The sequence below is a fragment of the Aethalodelphis obliquidens genome, unplaced genomic scaffold (assembly GCF_003676395.1).
Source record: "Aethalodelphis obliquidens isolate GAN/ISIS:26980383/991018 unplaced genomic scaffold, ASM367639v1 scaffold4, whole genome shotgun sequence".
In the NCBI taxonomy this organism is placed as follows: domain Eukaryota; kingdom Metazoa; phylum Chordata; class Mammalia; order Artiodactyla; family Delphinidae; genus Aethalodelphis; species Aethalodelphis obliquidens.
In genome coordinates, this window is record NW_020837948.1 from 54617496 (window position 1) to 54635259 (window position 17764).

The 17764-nt window shown below is 38.0% G+C and overlaps 1 protein-coding gene across 3 annotated transcripts in view; it reads left to right on the forward strand.

Moving 5' to 3' along the window:
* Positions 1-17764, forward strand: part of HOMER1 (homer scaffold protein 1) — a 125730-nt gene that overhangs the window by 13555 nt on the left and 94411 nt on the right. Inside the window, exon 2 of one of the 3 annotated variants that reach the window (XM_027100750.1) lies at positions 4591-4642. The exons of the other annotated variants lie outside the window; for them this stretch is intronic. The gene's annotated coding sequence lies outside the window, so the exon portion shown is untranslated. The remainder of the gene's footprint in view (positions 1-4590; positions 4643-17764) is intronic. 3 annotated transcript variants of the gene reach the window in all.

Here is a 17764-nt window from a genome sequence, read left to right on the forward strand (position 1 = left end):
CACATACATATATATTATAAAACATAAAAATAGAAATGAAAGAAGAGAAAATAATTTATTCCTGTACCCCACTTTAGAGGCCATTGCTTTACATAGTGGTGAGCAAAGGAACAGTTTTAAGCTGGTAGAGTTAATACCATGCCTGTGTTTTAGATTAACTACTCAGGTTACAATATGGGATGAAGTTTTAGACTTGGAGGAGGGGTGTGTGTATATGAGAGAGAAATGAGTGGGGGTCTTGGAGATCCTCAAGTTTAATTGTGTAATAGGTTAATGGCAGCAGCTTAGTCAAGAATAATGGCTTGAATTAAGGTAGAGTAGAACATGGGCTGAAGTCAGAAAGAGATTTAAGTAGTACTATCTATAGGCGTTGACAATGAACCCTGTTGATATAGAGGGGTAAGGAGATTGGCTTGGTCAGCCATTAGTTGAGATAGGGAACAAGGAGAAAAGCAAGTTTGCAGTGAGGTGAGATGACAAATTGAGTAAAAATTGATGTATTTATGGCCAACTACGTGGGAATGTCTTATAGTTGGGTATCCAGGTCTGGTATTCAGGAAAAGAGAATTAGGCTGATGATAGAGTTTTGGGAATCATTAGAATATATAAGTAGTGGTTGAAACTTTGAATGTGGATGAGCTCATTCAGGATATTTATAGAAAAGGGCAGATCAGGCCTCTCTGGGGGAATAGTCATTTAAGGGGCAGCAAAGAAGCTGAGAGAGCTCTCAGGCTAGCACAGTGAGAGAACAGTGTCAAAAAGCCAAGAAAGGGAGTTTCCAGAATTGAGTAGCCAGGATCAAATGTAGCAAAAACATCAAATGAGGCAAAAAGTATCTATTAGGTTGGGTAAGTAGTGGTCCTTTAACGACCTTACCTTGAGAAGTTTGAGCAGCCTGGGATGAATCCAAATTGCCACCAGGTGATGGTGCTAATGAAGGATGAGGAAGCAGGGACCATAAGTGTAGGCTTCTCCTTTAAGACTAAGCTTCTCTGAAATAGAGTGTAGCTTCAGCAAGCTCTAGAGTTCAAGAAATTGTTGTGGTTTTGTTTTCAAAATGGGACTAAGCATTCATTTTAGGCCCTGAGAAAGGAGTCCATAGCTAGGGGTATTTAAAAATTAGAGTACAGAGGGATAATTACTGAGAAAGGAGATGGGAGAGAGTGCAATCTGGAGCACAGGAGAAATAGTTAACCTTAAATAAGAGGCATATCTTCCTTGTAGACTGGAGCGATGTATGTATGGAAGGATATGATTGGGTTAAGTTTGTAGGTTAAAGGGCAGGAGACTGGGAGGGAGTTCCTTAGCTGGGGGACTCCATTTCCTCAATTCATTCCCTGATTCATGTAATAAACAAATATTCTAAATGCCTGCTGTGTGTCAGGCACTATTCTAAGTATATGAGCTACATCTGTGAACAAAGAGCCTTGCCTTCATGGGCATGTATTCTAGAAAATGATGAAAGACAAGGCCATCTTCTGAGAGTGTAGAGCAGCGGTCCCCAACCTTTGTGGCACGGGGGACCGGTTTTGTGGAAGACAGTTTTTCCATGGGGTTGGGGAAGCAATATGGTTCGGGGGCTTCCCTGGTGGCGCAGTGGTTGAGAGTCCGCCTGCCGATACAGGGGACACGGGTTCGTGCCCCGGTCCAGGAAGATCCCACATGCCGCGGAGCGGCTGGGCCCGTGAGCCATGGCCGCTGAGCCTGCGCGTCCGGAGCCTGTGCTCCGCAACGCGAGAGGCCACAACAGTGAGAGGCCCGCGTACCGCAAAAAAACAAAACAAAACAAAAAAAACCAATATGGTTCGGGCAGTAATGCGAGCGCTGGGGAACGATGGGGTGCAACAGATGAAGATTCGCTCACTCATCCACCACTCACCTCCTGCTGTGCGGCCCGGTTCCTAACAGGCCGCGGACCGGTACCATTCCGCGGACCGGGGGTTGGGGACCCCTGGTGTAGAGGATGAAGGTTGGTCAGAGCCTTGGGAAGAGAGGTGAAGAATGGGAGCGATTACTGACCATGAACAGTGAGGAGCTTGGAGGGCCCACCTGAGGTTAAAGCACAGGTTTTGGTGCTCCTGTTGTGGAAACAGTCTAAATCCAGGTTGCTCCTGTACCTGAGGAGAAGAGAACTGTGTCTTAGAAGGGCTTTCCTGGCCTCCATTCTGCTAAAAATGAAGCACGAAAGAGGTATGTCCAATTTTGGTAGTGTTCTATTTAGAGTTATTTACATATGCCACTTTTCCCCACCCCAGTGCCCTTTTCCTTCTGTAGAGAACATTCTTATCTTAGGAAACCAACCTAGTAAGTATTAAGTTTGCCAGAATGGCACCAGTTTCTTAACATTTAAAGCCTTTTCTGCGGGAAGCATCCTGGAACCTAGTCCTGTGGCATGTCCTGGAGCTCTCCTGAGTTTTGGGGCTCCATTTAATATTTATCTCCCCATCCCTCACTTGTGCCCTGTACACATGCCAAACACAACACACATGCACTCATGGGGAACCAGAGTGTAGAGGGGTCCTTTACTGAATTTTTTCTTCTGTCATACTGGGGAAAGTCACAGAGGTTAATTGATTGGCGTAAGCACTCGAACATTGCTCTGATGCCTATCGAGAACTCAGTATAGTATTACTATTTTGGAAGCAGTTTTGCAACTTTAACTTACCCTGTCTTTCTTACTCTTGATAAATGTAAATATTCTTAGTCTTCTTGGATGGGTGGGCTTTGTTTTCTTTCTAGTCATTCAAAATACCTGTACTCCTTGGCTAATTCTAGTTTCACTATCATGACAGCTTGGATAGCATTTTATTTTTTATGGGGACTTTCATGCTGGGGGAATATGTCTTAACTAGCAAATTGAACAGCATTTTTCTTTTTTGTAGTAGTTAGAATCGGTTAAGAAACAGAGACTTTGAAGTGAAATAAATTTTACTTCAGCTTTTGTTCTATAAAGTTTAATTTCACCATCAAGCTCTAAATTGATGGGACTGGCACCATTTTTTAAAGTTTTTTTTTTTTTAATTTAACCTCGAGAGATGGATTTAGGCTGCAGAAGCTCTAGCTGTGATATAGAACAGCATAGCATAATACAGGCAGAGCAGTTTAGAAATCAAATGAGGTCTTTTGAACCAGCCAGTGGCTGCATTTAAATTATTGATCCTCTTAGCTCTGTGATCTTGGGCAGGTTACTTAAGTTTTGTATGTCTCAGTTGCCTCATCTGTAAAATGGGGATAGAATTATGAAGGTTAAAGGATCAGATATAAACAAGTTGTTAAAACATTGTGGCAATAGGAACTACTTAATAAATCACAGTTATTATAACTATAGTTTTTATACAGTTAAATTTCTGGTATTAAAACTAAGTTTTGTGTTTTTCTGACTTCTAAATAAAGAACATGAAAAAAATTTTTTAACTTCTAGTATTACTGAAAGCCAAAGATAAGATTTTAGACTTTATCGCCTTCTAATAAAATACCCATTAATAAACCCCTTCCTCCTGTATTTTATATCCAAAGAACTTAAGCTGTTTAATGTTCTAATTTCATTGATTATCTTGGAATATCCTGATTTGGGGGGCCTTGATGGAACCGTGAAAATATTAATTCTCAGTAAGGAAGTTGAGGTTTAAATATTATATGTGATAGGAATAATCACCTATTCTACTGTAATTAATTTTATAAGATGCACATACAACTGTTTTTATGAAAACTCTTTTGTATATTTAAGCCATCTTGTTGGTCATCTTAATAGGTCTACAGAAGATTATTTAAATATCTGATTAGGTCTTTCTTATTAGACATGTTCACCAATTACAAGAATCTTTAAAGTCAGATATTATTAAATTACTCAGATTAGAGTTTAATATAGGAAAAGGTAAGTAAAAAAACAAAAGAATAAAATATACTCATACTTATTACCTAAAAATATGTTTCTAAATTCTTATGATAGCATTAGTTTAGACCATAAGTGTCATGAGGGCAGAAACTGCCTTGTCTATTAATTCAAGTAACAGATGTTTATTGAGTGTCCACCGTGCACCCAGCACTTTTTCAGGTGCTGGGAATATTGCAGGGAACATAATAGACAAAAATTCCAGTCCTCATGAGATCACATTTTAATGTAAATTGTATCTGCACTGCTTGGCACATGACAGGTGTTCAAGAATATGTTCCTCTACACCCTTTAGCTGCCCCAGAGGCTGAGTATAAAGGTGCAAATAGTCTCCTTCCCTAGCCAGTTACTGTTAGGGGCTACAAGTCAAGTTATGCTAGGGGGCTTCGTATGTCCCCTCCATGGGTCTGTCTGCAGAGGTCATTGGACCCTGGAGGATTTTAAGCAGCAGAGTGAAATTTCAGTTCACGTCAAAGTGTTGCATTTATGCAGTTGAAATACTTGTTTGACCCCAGAGGGCCTGTTTTTCCTCTTTTAGTAACTGAATGTTGGGTCTAACTTGAATATAAGTTAAAAATTAAAGTAGTATATTAACTTTTTCAAGTAGAGTTTTCATGTAGATGGAGGAAAGAACCTTAGAGATATTCTGCCTGTTTTTTTTTTTTTTTAATTAATGTTTTGTTTCCCTTTGTTTTCAGATGCAGAAATAACCTTGTAAGTCGGTACCTGTGTTGTTTTTAAGTGAAGCAGGTGAGGGCTTTGCCCAGAGTCCCAATGTTAGATGGTGGTAGAGCCTAGCCTTCTATTGCTTGGCCTTGTGTTCTTTCTGAGTGGTGTACATACACCACTCAGTACACCATCCATTAGTACAAGCCAACCTAAAAATCGGTTGTTTAACAAGTTTATACATTTCTTGTATTTTGAAATCTTGAAATCTCTCCCTTTTCTGAATCCTCTTAGCACTTTATATTACCTCTCCTGTGGCATTTATCACTTTGTACTCTTACATAATTATCTTCTATTAGAAAAAATTTTTTTCTAGTTGAAACCTCTCTGAGAATAGGATGTATATGTGGTTCCTCTTTGTATATTCCCCATAGCTCTTAACCGAATGCCTGGCATTCACTAGGTACTCAAATTATTAAACATGTACTCACAGATTATATTTTGGGTCTGGTAACCATGAAAACCCACAAGAATCTATTTAGCCTACAACAATTTAAGAAGTTCTTTGGTTTAGCCTCAAATCTAGGTTTGAATTCTGGCTTCATCCTCAACTTGGCTTTGTGATCTTCAATAGCTCACTTACATCCTTTTCTTCATCTGTAAAATGGAAATAGTATGTGCTCCATCTAGATTGAAGATTTAGGTAGTAAAATGTATCCAAAGGATCTAGTGCTTGATGTACTTAATAGCCGCGCAATAAATGGTAACTATTCCATTTTGAAATTTATTTTCTATTTATTATAAATGTGCAGATTTTAGTAATAGCTCTATTACTATGTGCAGGATTTATAATAACAGAGGAAGTTCTGTGGTGAAAAGTTGACAATATTTTGGTGTGGTTATCAGATTGTAAAGTCTGGGGTGTTTGGCTTACTAGTTATTTATTTAGGATGTCTGATTTGGGGCTCTATGGACTGATTTACACTGCGAAAACTTAAAAGCGACTGATAAATAAACTAGAATGGCAATTTATTAATAAGTCATTAGAAATACATCCTCTCCCATGGAAAAAAATGCCACAGTGGAACCCTTGCAATCAGGAGGTTGCTTGACGAGTAAAGGTAATTGATTGGATGTTTAGTGCTACAGTAGTCTCATGAATCAATCTTCACCTGCCACTGGGATTGTTGGGACCCCCTCACCCCCAGAGAGTGCTAGGGGCACTGCCTAATCACCTCTCATGAATCGCCTGTTCTTACACGTCATCTGCTTTTGTGTTGCATATTCTTGAAGGAAAAAGCAAAACACTTGGAGGTTTTATACTTAGTCATTAGCCTGTCATTTCTGCCTGAGTTTACAGCCTCACTTTGGTTGGATTAGGGGAGCTTAGATAGACTCCTAAATTTTTAAAATTTAAATTTTGTATTAAAAAAAGTTTTAAGCATACGAAAACCTAAAGAGATTTGTATAATTAACCCCTATGCATCCATCATCCAGCTTCAACAGTTATTAACATATGGCACATATTGTTTCATCTATACTGCCTGTCCCTCTCCACATTATTTTAAAGCAAATTCTAGACATGATATAATTTTATCTGTAAATATTAAGTATGTATCACTAAAAAATAGGACTATTTAAAAAAATATGTACAGTACTATCATCATACCAAAAAATCCCACTAATAATTTCTTAACATCTGATCAGTGATCAGAGCTCCCCAATTACCTCATCAGTCTTTTTAAATCATTGAATTGTTCAAATCAGCTTCCAGACATGTTTCACACATTGCACTTGGTTGATACATTTCTTGGGTTCCTTTTAATCTATAACAGCATCCTCCCTTTCTTGCTGTTTATCAAATTTGTCATCTAGAATTTTACATATTCTGGATTTGGCAGGCAGTATCCTCACAGTGTTGTTTAACTTGTTCCTCTGTTCTCCTGTCTTTGGTAAACTTGTGGCTAGGTCTAGGCTTGATTGGATTCAGGTTTGAAATTTTTCCCCTAAGAATATGTCATAGATGGTTGTGGTTTACTTCCTGTCTGTTGCATTATACCAGAAGGCACATAGCAGTGTCTTGGCAGTTCTCTTTTTGTATGTTAACGTTGATCATGGGGCTTGGTATTATCAACTTGATCCATCAATTATATTCTTTCAGTGAAACCATTATATTTTAGTTATTTCTAATTTTATTCTCAAGGAGTACCTTGCTGTCCAACATTATTGCCTTTCTTCTAATTTGTTCTTCACATGCAGCCAGAATGATCTTTTAAATATTAGTTAGATCATGTACTACCCTGCTTAAAACTGTTCAGTAGTATCCTATTACTCATAAACTAACACCTGAACTTCCACCCATTCTGTGAAGATCTGCATAACCTGGGCTTGATCTGCCTTTCTACACCTCATGTTATGCCATTCTGTCCTTTGAGCGGAAGTACGCCTTTATTCATAGCATAGGCTCTTGTAGTAGACTGCCTGAGTATGTGATCTTGGGCAAGTCATTTTAACTGCTCTGTGCCTTGGTTTCCCCATATTTTAAAGTCAGCGTTTTAAGAGTATATGCAATAGGATTCTAATGATAAAGTAATACATATAAATCACTTAAAACAATGCCATACAAAATAATAAATACCAAATATTAACTGTTGGTTGTTGCTGATGCTGGTGTTATCTCTCTCTCTGTGTTGCAGCCACACTGTATTTTTCAGTTTCTGGAACTGCCAAGCTCTTGCCAGCCTCAAGATCTATCCACATTGTTTTGATTATCTCTTTCTACATGACAAACCACTCAGAATTGAGTGGCCTAAAACAACAGTATCATTTATCTAGCTCACCAATATGCAAGTTGGGTAGAGCTTGGTGAGGACAGCTCATATCTGCTCTGTGTGGCACTGTCTGGGGTGGCTCAACCGGGGGCTGCGAGATCTACTTTTAAATGGGTCATTCATATGGTTGGCAAGATAGTGTTGGCTCTTGACTGTGAACTCAGCCAGGGACCTTGGTTCTTCTCTGCAGTCTGTTTAGCTTTCCTTGCTGCATCGTGGTCAAGTTTGAAGAGTGAGTGCCCTACAAGAACCAGGCTGAAAGCTGGATGGCCTATTGCCACCTGGTCTCAGAAGTCATACTGCATCACTCTGGCCTCATTGTTTTGGTCTAGCAATCACAAAGGTCCATTCAGATTTAAGGGAAGAGGACATAAACTCCACCTCCTGATAGGCAGATGACATGGTTCTAGAAGAGGGACAGGAGTTATTGTTGCAGCCATCTTTGGAAAATGCATTTTGTCACACACATGCTATTGTCTGAGCCTATGAAACACTATTATCACTCCGATTCCCACTCTTTAGCTAACTATCCAGTCTAAATCTCTTCCTCCATTCCTGATGTGCACACTCTTTCCCACAGCTCTCTATTTTCTTTGGCAATACTGATCACAGTTGGTAATTATCTTTAAGTCCATGAAGGTTAAGGCCTGTTATATATCCAGTACCTTGCCTAGAATCCTTTGAAATGTTAAAATGTATTCTTTGTAACTTACAAATACAAGCATCATATATCATATTTTCATTAGCAATAGCATATTCCAAACTTTGTTGGAAGAAAGGAACAGAGATACAGAAACACCAGGAGTCAGTCCTTTAACTCCTCAGAGTTCATCTCCTACTGTTAGCTTAGGGTGAGGATGGGGTAGAGGAGAAACACATATATAAATTTTGTGAGGGAGAGGAGGTAGGAGGAGGAAGCAGTTTGAACTGCTGAATTCCTACTATTCTCCCTGTACTTTTAAACCTAAACCCACAAGTCTATTTTCTATTCCCCTATTCCTCTAGGATCCAGTTCATGGCAAAAGGCTTCTAGCTGGTCTGACAAAGAAATACTCACGACTCTCAGGGAGCAGCCAAATAGATGTACTTTATTTAAGAAAAGCTAACCGAACCCTCACTCAGAAACAGTGTTCTTTTACTTTTGGCACAGATCTAACAAGATTAGGTTCCAGCTTTCTCAGCCCCTGGGAGACTGGGTAGGAAAGAGAGAATAGACTTTTTGAAGTGAGATATAGATAACAGCAAGAAAAACAGCTGTTGGTGCCTCAGATATTGTGGCCTGGGAATAGTTAGGTGGTGTAGAAGTTTTCACAAATTCTAAAGGCTTTTATTAGTTAATAAACATAGCATGCCAGTTGCTGAGTGTCAGAGACAGAAGGGTGAACAAACTCTTGGAGCTTGCAATCTGGGGATGGGAGTAGACTTTATGATTACTTTGACTTTTAACCTACATGTGTCTTTATATTTTAAATGATTTTTAAAATGATTTTCTTATAAACATCATATGGTTAGGTGTTCCTTTATATCCAGTATGACAGTCTCTGCCTTTTAATTGGGGTCTTTAGACCATATACATTTAATATGATTATTGGTATTATTTGGGTTTAAGTCTACCATCTTACTTGTTTGCAGTTTGTCCCATCTATTCTTTGTTGCCCTCTCTTCTTGCTCTTTTGCCTTGTTTTGGCATACTTACTTGAGTATATTTTATAATTCCTTTTATTTACTATGTTGGCTTACTAACTATACCTCTAAATATGTTTTGTTGTTGTTTAGTGATTCTTTAGTGTTTATAGTATGCACTCATCACACTCTACCTTCAGGTGGTATTATATCTTTTCACATATAATAAGAACCTTACAGTAGTATAGTGTTTGTGCTATTATTATACATTTTACTTCTATTAATAACATAACTCTCAAAATAAATTGTTATTATTTTTACTTAATCAATTATGTTTTTAAAATTTATTTTATTAATCTATTTTTGGCTGTATTGGGTCTTCGTTGCTGTGCATGGGCTTTCTCTAGTTATGGCAAGCAGGGCCTGCTCTTCGTTGCAGTGCGCAGGCTTCTCATTGCGGTGACTTCTCTTGTTGCGGAGCATGGGCTTTAGGTGCGCGGGCTTCAGTAGTTGTGGCATGCAGGTTCAGTAGTTGTGGCTCACGGGCTCTAGAGGGCAGGCTCAGTAGTTGTGGCACACGGGCTTAGTTGCTCTGCAGCATGTGGGATCCTCCTGGACCAGGGATTGAACCCATGTCCCCTGCATTGGCAGGTGGATTCTTAACCACTGTTCCACTAGGGAAGTCCCTTAATTATTTTTAAAATAAGGCAAAAAACATTATATTTACCCACATATTTACCATTTTTGGTGCTCTTCATTCCTTTGAGTAGCTCTAGATATCGATATCCATATGGTATCATTTTCTTCTACCTAAAACTTCCCTTTAACATTGTCTCACAGTACAGGTCTACCAATGGTGAATTCTTTCAGGTTTTGTGTGTCTTGAGAAAATAAGTTCACCCTCATTTTTTTAAAGATTTTTTTTTTTTGAGGTAAAATTCATGTAACATGAAAGTAACCATTAACTATTTTAAAGCATATAGCATTTAGCACATTGAAGAGGTTCTGTAAACATCGCCTCTGTCTAGTTCTAAGATATTTTCATCACCCTAAATTCACTTTCTTTTTTTTTTTTTTTTTTTTTTGCGGTACGCGGGCCTCTCACTGTTGTGGCCTCTCCCATTGCAGAGCACAGGCTCCACACGCACAGCCTCAGCAGCCATGCCGCTCTGCGGCATGTGGGATCTTCCCGGACTGGGGCATGAATGCGTGTCCCCTGCATCGGCAGGTGGACTCTCAACCACTGTGCCACCAGGGAAGCCCTCACTTTCATTTTTGAAATATGTTTTTACTGGGTAGGGAATTCTTGATGAGTTTTTCTTTTCATACTTTTAAGATGTTGTTTCACTGTCTTCTGGCTTGTGTTGTTTCCAGTTAGAAGTCTGCTATCATTTTTCCTTTGTTCCTCTGTGTGTAATGTGCCCCACAATCCTGAGATTGTGTGGTTTTCTCTTTATCATTGGTTTTAAGCAATTTAATTATGATGTCCCTTGGTGTAGTTTTTTTCATGTTTCTTTGTGCTTCAAGTTTGTCAAGCTTTTTGGGTTTGTGGCTTTGGGATATTATCCAGTTTGTAAATTTTCCAACCGTAATTTCTTCAGATATTTTTTTCCATTCTTCCCATCTTTGAGGATTTCAATTGCATGTATATTAGGCTACTTGAAGTTGTTCTATAATAATTACATTGATACTCTATTTTTGTGTTTTTTTTTCTCTGTGCTTTATTTTGAGTAGTTTCTATTTCTGTATCTTCAAATTAGTTTTCTTTCCTTTGGCAGTGTTTAATTTGCTGTTAATTTCATCCAGTTTGTTTTTCATCTCCAGAAAACTGATTTGGGGCTTTTATATATCTTCAAGTCTCTCCCTAAAATGCTTATGCTTTCCTCTGCCTTCTTGAACATGTGGACTATCATTATAATAACTATCTTAATGTCCTTGTCTACTAGTTCTATCATCTGTGTCATTTCTGGGTCTGTTTCTGTTGACTGAGTGTTAGATATTTAGAATTTTAGTTTATTGAGTGCTGAATATTTTTGTATTTTAAATATTCTTGTAGAAGGGCCTAATGAAAGAAGCAGGATATTTTCTAATATTTATATGGAGATAGTAACTTGTATAGTTATAACACTGATCTCAGAGGGAATGAGGAAGTAAAACATATTTGTTAGCACGACAATAACAAAGATTTATAACTTATGAGATTTTGAATCAGTCAGTGAGTAATTCAAAAATGAAGAAGAAAGAAACTTAAGTCTAGTTTTCATTGCCAGACAACATTCTCTTCTTTGGGAGTAGTGAAAAGTCCTGGGCTTTGCAGTTGGTCTTGGATTTGAATCCTAGAGATACCAGTACTGGCTGTGACCTTTGGCCAATTATTTAAACTATCCCCTCCTCCAAGTCCTTTTTTGTTTGTTTGTTTGTTTTTAATCTAACTTCTTTTATATCTTAGAGTTGTTTTGAGATGGAAATGAGAATTTATATAAGGCGTTTACATGTAATAGGAATTCAACAAAATGTTACTTTCTTCCTCTGCCTTTTCTCCTTTTAGCTGTTTCATTTTGCAACAGTGCTGCTTTTGAATCACATGTTGGTTTGAAATGGGAGGAAAATAGTCACTACTCAACTACTCTTGTTACTCTTGAACAATTATTGTAACTCTTCCCATGGCAAGAGTTATTCTTGAGCTTTAATTTTCATCAAATTACCTGCAGTTGAAAATACCCAGTTGGCAAACAACTTGCCTAAAATTGCTTTAATATATTCAAATTTGCTTCTATTAAGATTTTATGCTATTTTTTTCAGTTATTCTATTCCTATTAAGTAAACATATTATTTGAGATATATGATGAGAAACTTATTTTTAACATAGTTTAGAATAAATTAATTCTGTAAATGGCAGAGGGTTAATAGGTTTTAACTGAAGATTTGTACCGTCTGTTAGTGTATTAGTTTCCTATGTCTGCTGTAACAAATTACCACAAAGTTGGTATTAAGATAACACACATTTATTCTCTTACGGTTCTAGATGTCAGAAGTCCAAAATCAGTTTCACGGGGTGAAACCAAGGTGTCAGCAGGGCTGCAGTCCCTCAGGAAGCTCTAGGGGAGAATGGTCTCCTTGCCTTTTCCACTTTCTGGAGCTGCATTCCTTGTATTCATCGTTCATGGCCTCTTCTTCCATTTCAAAGCCATCAGTGTAACATCTTCCAATCTCCCTGACTCTTCTCCTTTTGTCACATAAGCTTCTTCTTTAGTTAAATCTCCCTCTGCCACCTTCTTATAAGGACACTTGTGGTTACATTTCGGGTCCACCAGCATAATCCAGAAGAATCTCTCCATCTAAGGAGTCTTAATCACAGCTGCAAAATCCTGTTTACCAACAAGGTAACATTCACAAGTTCTGGGTATTAGGAGCTGGATATCTTTGGGGGCAATTATTCAACCTTCCACAGTTATTTAAAGAGGATATCAATAAATCCTATTTTTCACATGGTATAATTTTTTTTTTTGCAGCCCTACATTTAAAAGATCTGTCAATTTACTGAAGTCTTCTGTTGCTCTCCCATTTTACATTGATTATTTACAGTTTCACCTAGTGAAGTATGTTTTTTTCTATGTCCACGTCACAAATATTTAGTTGTGATGATTGATAAGAAAAAGACTTTAAAAGTATTTCCTAAAGTAGTTCATATAGCCCACTTTATAAAACTTGTTTGTATGTAATCTAACCTTTCTGACTGTGTGTGTGCGCGTGCATGTGTGTGTAGGAATCCTGTAATGGTTCAGACAGCTTTTACAGAAAGTATAAAGTACAACTAGTTAGGGAATTACATTTTTAAAACTGAAGGGAAACACTTTCCTGGAAAAACTTCTTTATCAGAGGAGAAGTGTTCAATAAAATGCTGGAAGAATTAAATTCTTAAGATGTTTTCTGCCAGAAAGAAACCAAATCAAGACAGGAAAAACAACAAGGAGAAAGTAGAAAGTATCTTCACAAGTGTATAGCTCCTCTTTCATCAAAATATGCGTATTATTCCTGTCATGTAATCCTTTTCAGAAATGCCGCATGTGATGAAACCTAGTTAATGTCTGAAGCAGATATAAGATACATTGGAATTAGTAACTTTAGTCTCAAAGACCAATGTTTTCACCTCAGACAGGCTAACACTATTATTGTTATTGTTGTTATCATTGTATTTTGTTACAGAGGTGAAATCATTGTATCAAAATACAGATCAGAGAGTTATCTTCCTTTGCAGAAGGAAAGCTCAAGAACTATGATAATTGGCATGACTAAAAGTAAGTTTTTGGATTCTTCCAAACTACACTATCATTCCAATAAAGTGTTATAATACAAATTGTTTTCAAAATATAAGCAAAAGGTAAGTGGTGCCAGTGCACATACATATATCCCATGAAAACACTTCAGTACGCTTTTTTTTTTTTTTTTTTTTTTCTTTTTTGCTGTACGCGGGCCTGTCACTGTTGTGGCCTCTCCCGTTGCGGAGTACAGGCTCCGGATGCGCAGGCTCAGCAGCCATGGCTCACGGGGCCAGCCGCTCTGTGGCATGTGGGATCTTCCCAGACCGGGGCACGAACCCACGTCCCCAGCATCAGCAGGTGGACTCTCAACCACTGCGGCACCAGGGAAGCCCTTTAAGTACTCTTAACAGTGCTTAACATGCATAGTAAGCAGAGTTGTCTAGCTATACTATCCCACTTCTGTCAACAAAATTTCAGCTCAAAGGTCAGGCAAGAATTTGGCTACATCAGTGAACTCGGGTTTACCTGGCAAAAGTATTCTTTTCCCATCCAAGGAGTCAGTATAGGATAAAGATGTGGGCTCTGGAGCCAGGCCGTGTTTGTGTGCTGGCTCTACCATGTGTCATCTTGAGCAAGTTACATACCCTCTCTATGCCCCAGGTTCCTCATCTGCAAAAGAGGGTGAATAGCAACTACCTCACACAGGTTGAGAGGATTAAATAACACAGGCGTAGTGCTTATAACAGTGACCATATGGTAAGCTCTCAAAAATGTTAATTATAACCAAAGAATTTACCACGTATCCATTTTGTAAGTTTAGGCTTTTGTTTTCAGGCTTAAAAGTGGCATATTTGAATTTCTTAGTTTGAATTATCCAGTCTACGGATCTCTTCCTTTGGCACAAATGATGGAAGTTGTATGCTTATTGATTTATAAAAGGGAAACGGTTAAGATGTTCTATCATTCCAACTGCAAAAGGTTAAAAACTCAACTTTTTTGTCACTATTACTTTTTAAAATTCAATAACTAGTGTTTAAGCTATTCAGTTTTTATTATATTAGTTCTGTAATCTTTCAGTTACTACAGAGAATTTCCAGTAATTTGTAAAATCAGGAACAAGGTAAAACAGGATGGTTAAAGATACAGTGTTGAAAAGAAATATGAGTAGATACAGCAGACACCTGAGATAAGATCAGTATTAGTGGAAAACAGAACATGGCTGAGCTTCTTGACAAATGAGTGAGAAGTGTGTTGAGTTGTAGTCTTGTTTCGGCATGACAGCAAGCAGACAAGTTTTTTCCTAGCACTGTCATGTGAAATACTGAATAATATGGGGATCCAAAGGGAGTTTGTTGTTAGTCTGTTAAGAGATTCAAGGGAGAACTTTAAATCTTAATTCAGTGAAGGCTTTCTTCTAAGAAATTGCGATAAGCAGAAATTTGCCTTCTGGCTCTATTAATAATATAGGGGGAGGGAAAGTTTAGTCTTGGAGAATTTATAATAGTTAGCAGGCTTTTTTAAATCTTTATTCGATTATAATTGCTTTACAATGTTGTGTTAGTTTCTGCTGTACAACAAAGTGAATCAGCTATATGTGTATATATATCCCCTCCTTCTTGCATCTCCCTCCCACCCTCCTCACCCCACCTCTCTAGGCCGTCACAAAGCACCGAGCTGATCTCCCTGTGCTATGCAGCTGCTTCTCACTAGCTACCTATTTTACACATGGTAGTGTATATATGTCAATGCTACTCTCTCAGTTCATCCCACCCGCCCCTTCCCCTCCCATGTCCACAGGTTTGTTCTCTACGTCTGTGTCTCTATTCCTGCCCGACCACTAGGTTTATCGGTACCATTTTTCTAGATGCCATATATATGTGTTAATATACGGTATTTGTTTTTTTCTTTCTGACTTCACTCTGTATGACAGACTCTAGGTGCATCCACATCACTACAAATGACTCAACAAATACTTTTGATATTTCTGCCAAAGTAGAAAATAGTAGAAAAGAATGAATGCATTTAGGATACTGGGGATAGGAAGGTGTTGATTTTTTTTAAAAGTGTTATGGCCTAGCTTATAAATTCATATAAACTTTGCATTTTTCTCTAGCCATATTTATTTTTGATATGATTTTTTTTATTACCATGATGTAAAATTGTTGTAGGATGACATGCCGTGCTCCTGTGCTGTTTGTAGTACCCTTGCTGTTAAGACCACTGCTCTCTTCTTGAGAAATAAGGCTAACTTGTTTTTTCTCAAATGTCTCAAAAAGAGCATTCAATTGAGGCTCTAGAGCACTTTTTCACATGATGAGAGGCTATGTTTGAGTAGGAAAGATTCAAGAGTAGATTTTACCACTTTGTCCAGAATCCAGGTTTTAGACTTTTACAGAAGAACTGAAGAGAACTGGTTCCTAAATGGCCACTGAATAGTTGGATGAGGCAACCTTAATCCGAGTTCTGTTACTATCCACTTAGGTAGTGTGGAATGTCTGCCAAACACAAAGGCTTTAGCAGAATTGATACTTTTCTATTTATCAATTGGTTCAGCTAATATTTGTACTTAATGTTTAGTTAATCCATCATCATCTTCTATGCTTTGTTAGCTGGAGAACCAGTTAGGGAACTTTCTCCAGGTTTAGATGATTGGCTTTCTTAGAGTTGATATTTTACAGGATTTCTTAGGACAAGCTTGCTGGTTCACAATTAAAGGCACACAAGTAGTTTTAGATTATTGTTGTATAGGATAACTCTAGGTATTGTTACACACCATGAAGAGAATTCTGAGGAGACCTAGTTGATGAAAAAACTTGCGTCAGTGGAGATTTGTGGATGATTTGTAGGAAGTATTCCACAGGCAAGAGTGTCTCCAAATCTGTTTGCCAGATGAATCCATTATCACTCAGGCTGTAATATTTTTAACTGTCTTTCACTTTTTTAAAAATTTAAGGCATATATTCAGTAAAATGCACAAATCTAAAGCTCACTGGATGTTTACATAGCTATTTATTTGTGTAATCACCAAGATAACATTCCACTAACTGTGTTTTTTTAAAGCAAGGAAATACATTGCATTAATATTGTTTGCTCAGATTTTTTTCTTATAAATATAGTACATGTTCACATATTGAAAAGTTGAGATAAGAAAAAATAAGTCATTTGTAATCCCACCAGCAACAACTCTAATGTCTTGGTATATAGTCATTTATTCATTTATTTGTTAAGTATTTTCTGGGTGCTTAATATGTGCCAGGTGTTTGAGTTGCTGGGAACACAGCCCTGATTAGAAATGGCAAAATCCTTGCCCTTAAGGAGATAACACTTTAGCTGGGGGAGAGGGATAATAAATAAGAAAATATGTTGTATGTCAGATGGTGATAAGTGCAGTGGGGAACAGTAAAAGAAGGGGGATAGGAAGTCCTGGGAGAGGAGAGGAAGGGGCTACAGTTTTTATATAGGGCAACCAGGAAGGCCTCACTGCGAAAGTAACATTTGAGCAAACACCTGAAGGAGGCAAAGGAAGATTCTAGACAGATCTGAGGGGAAAGAGTGCTTCAGGCAAAGGCCCTGAGGTAGGGTGTGCTTGGCATTGTTTGAGAAACGAGGAGGGCCATTGTGGCTGGGCAAAAAACAGTAAGCAAATGGCATTTTGTTCTTTTTTATGGCTGAGTAATATTCCATTGTATGTATGTGCCACATCTTCTTTATCCATTCCTCTGTTGATGGACACTTAGGTTGCTTCCATGTCCTGGCTATTGTAAACAGTGCTGCAGTGAACACTGGGGTGCATGTATCTTTTCGAATATTACTCAGCCATAAAAAAGAACAAAATAATGCCATTTGCAGCAAAATGAATGGACCTAGAGATTGTCATACGGAGTGAAGTAAGTCAGAGAAAGACAAATATCATATGATATCACTTATATGTGGAATCTAAAAAAAGGGGTATGAATGAACTTACGTACAAAACAGAAGTAGAGTCACAGATGTAGAAAACAAACTCATGGTTACCAGCGGGTAAGGGGGAGGAGGGATAAATTGGGAGATTGGAATTGACATATACATACTACTATGTATAAAACAGATAACTAATAAGAACCTGCTGTATAGCACAGGGAACTCTACTCAATACTTTGTAATGGCCTATATGGGAAAAGAATCTAAAAAAAAGAAAGAGTGAATATATGTATAGGTATAACTGATTTACTTTGCTCTACACTTGAAACTAACACAACATTGTAAATCAACTATACTCCAATAAAAATTAAAACAAAACAAAACAGTAAGCTACAGAAAGGTTGGAGAGGGAGCAGGGGTCCTATCCTGTAGTGGTTTTTCCTCTTGAGAGGTGATTCCACATGAGAATCACCTTGGAAGCGGGGCTGCCCACCAGACCAGTGATTCTAGGGCTTGGGGCTAGGTGTTTGTAATGCAGCCAGGGTTGAGAAACACTGATGGCAGGTCTTTAGACCATTTTAAGGACTTTG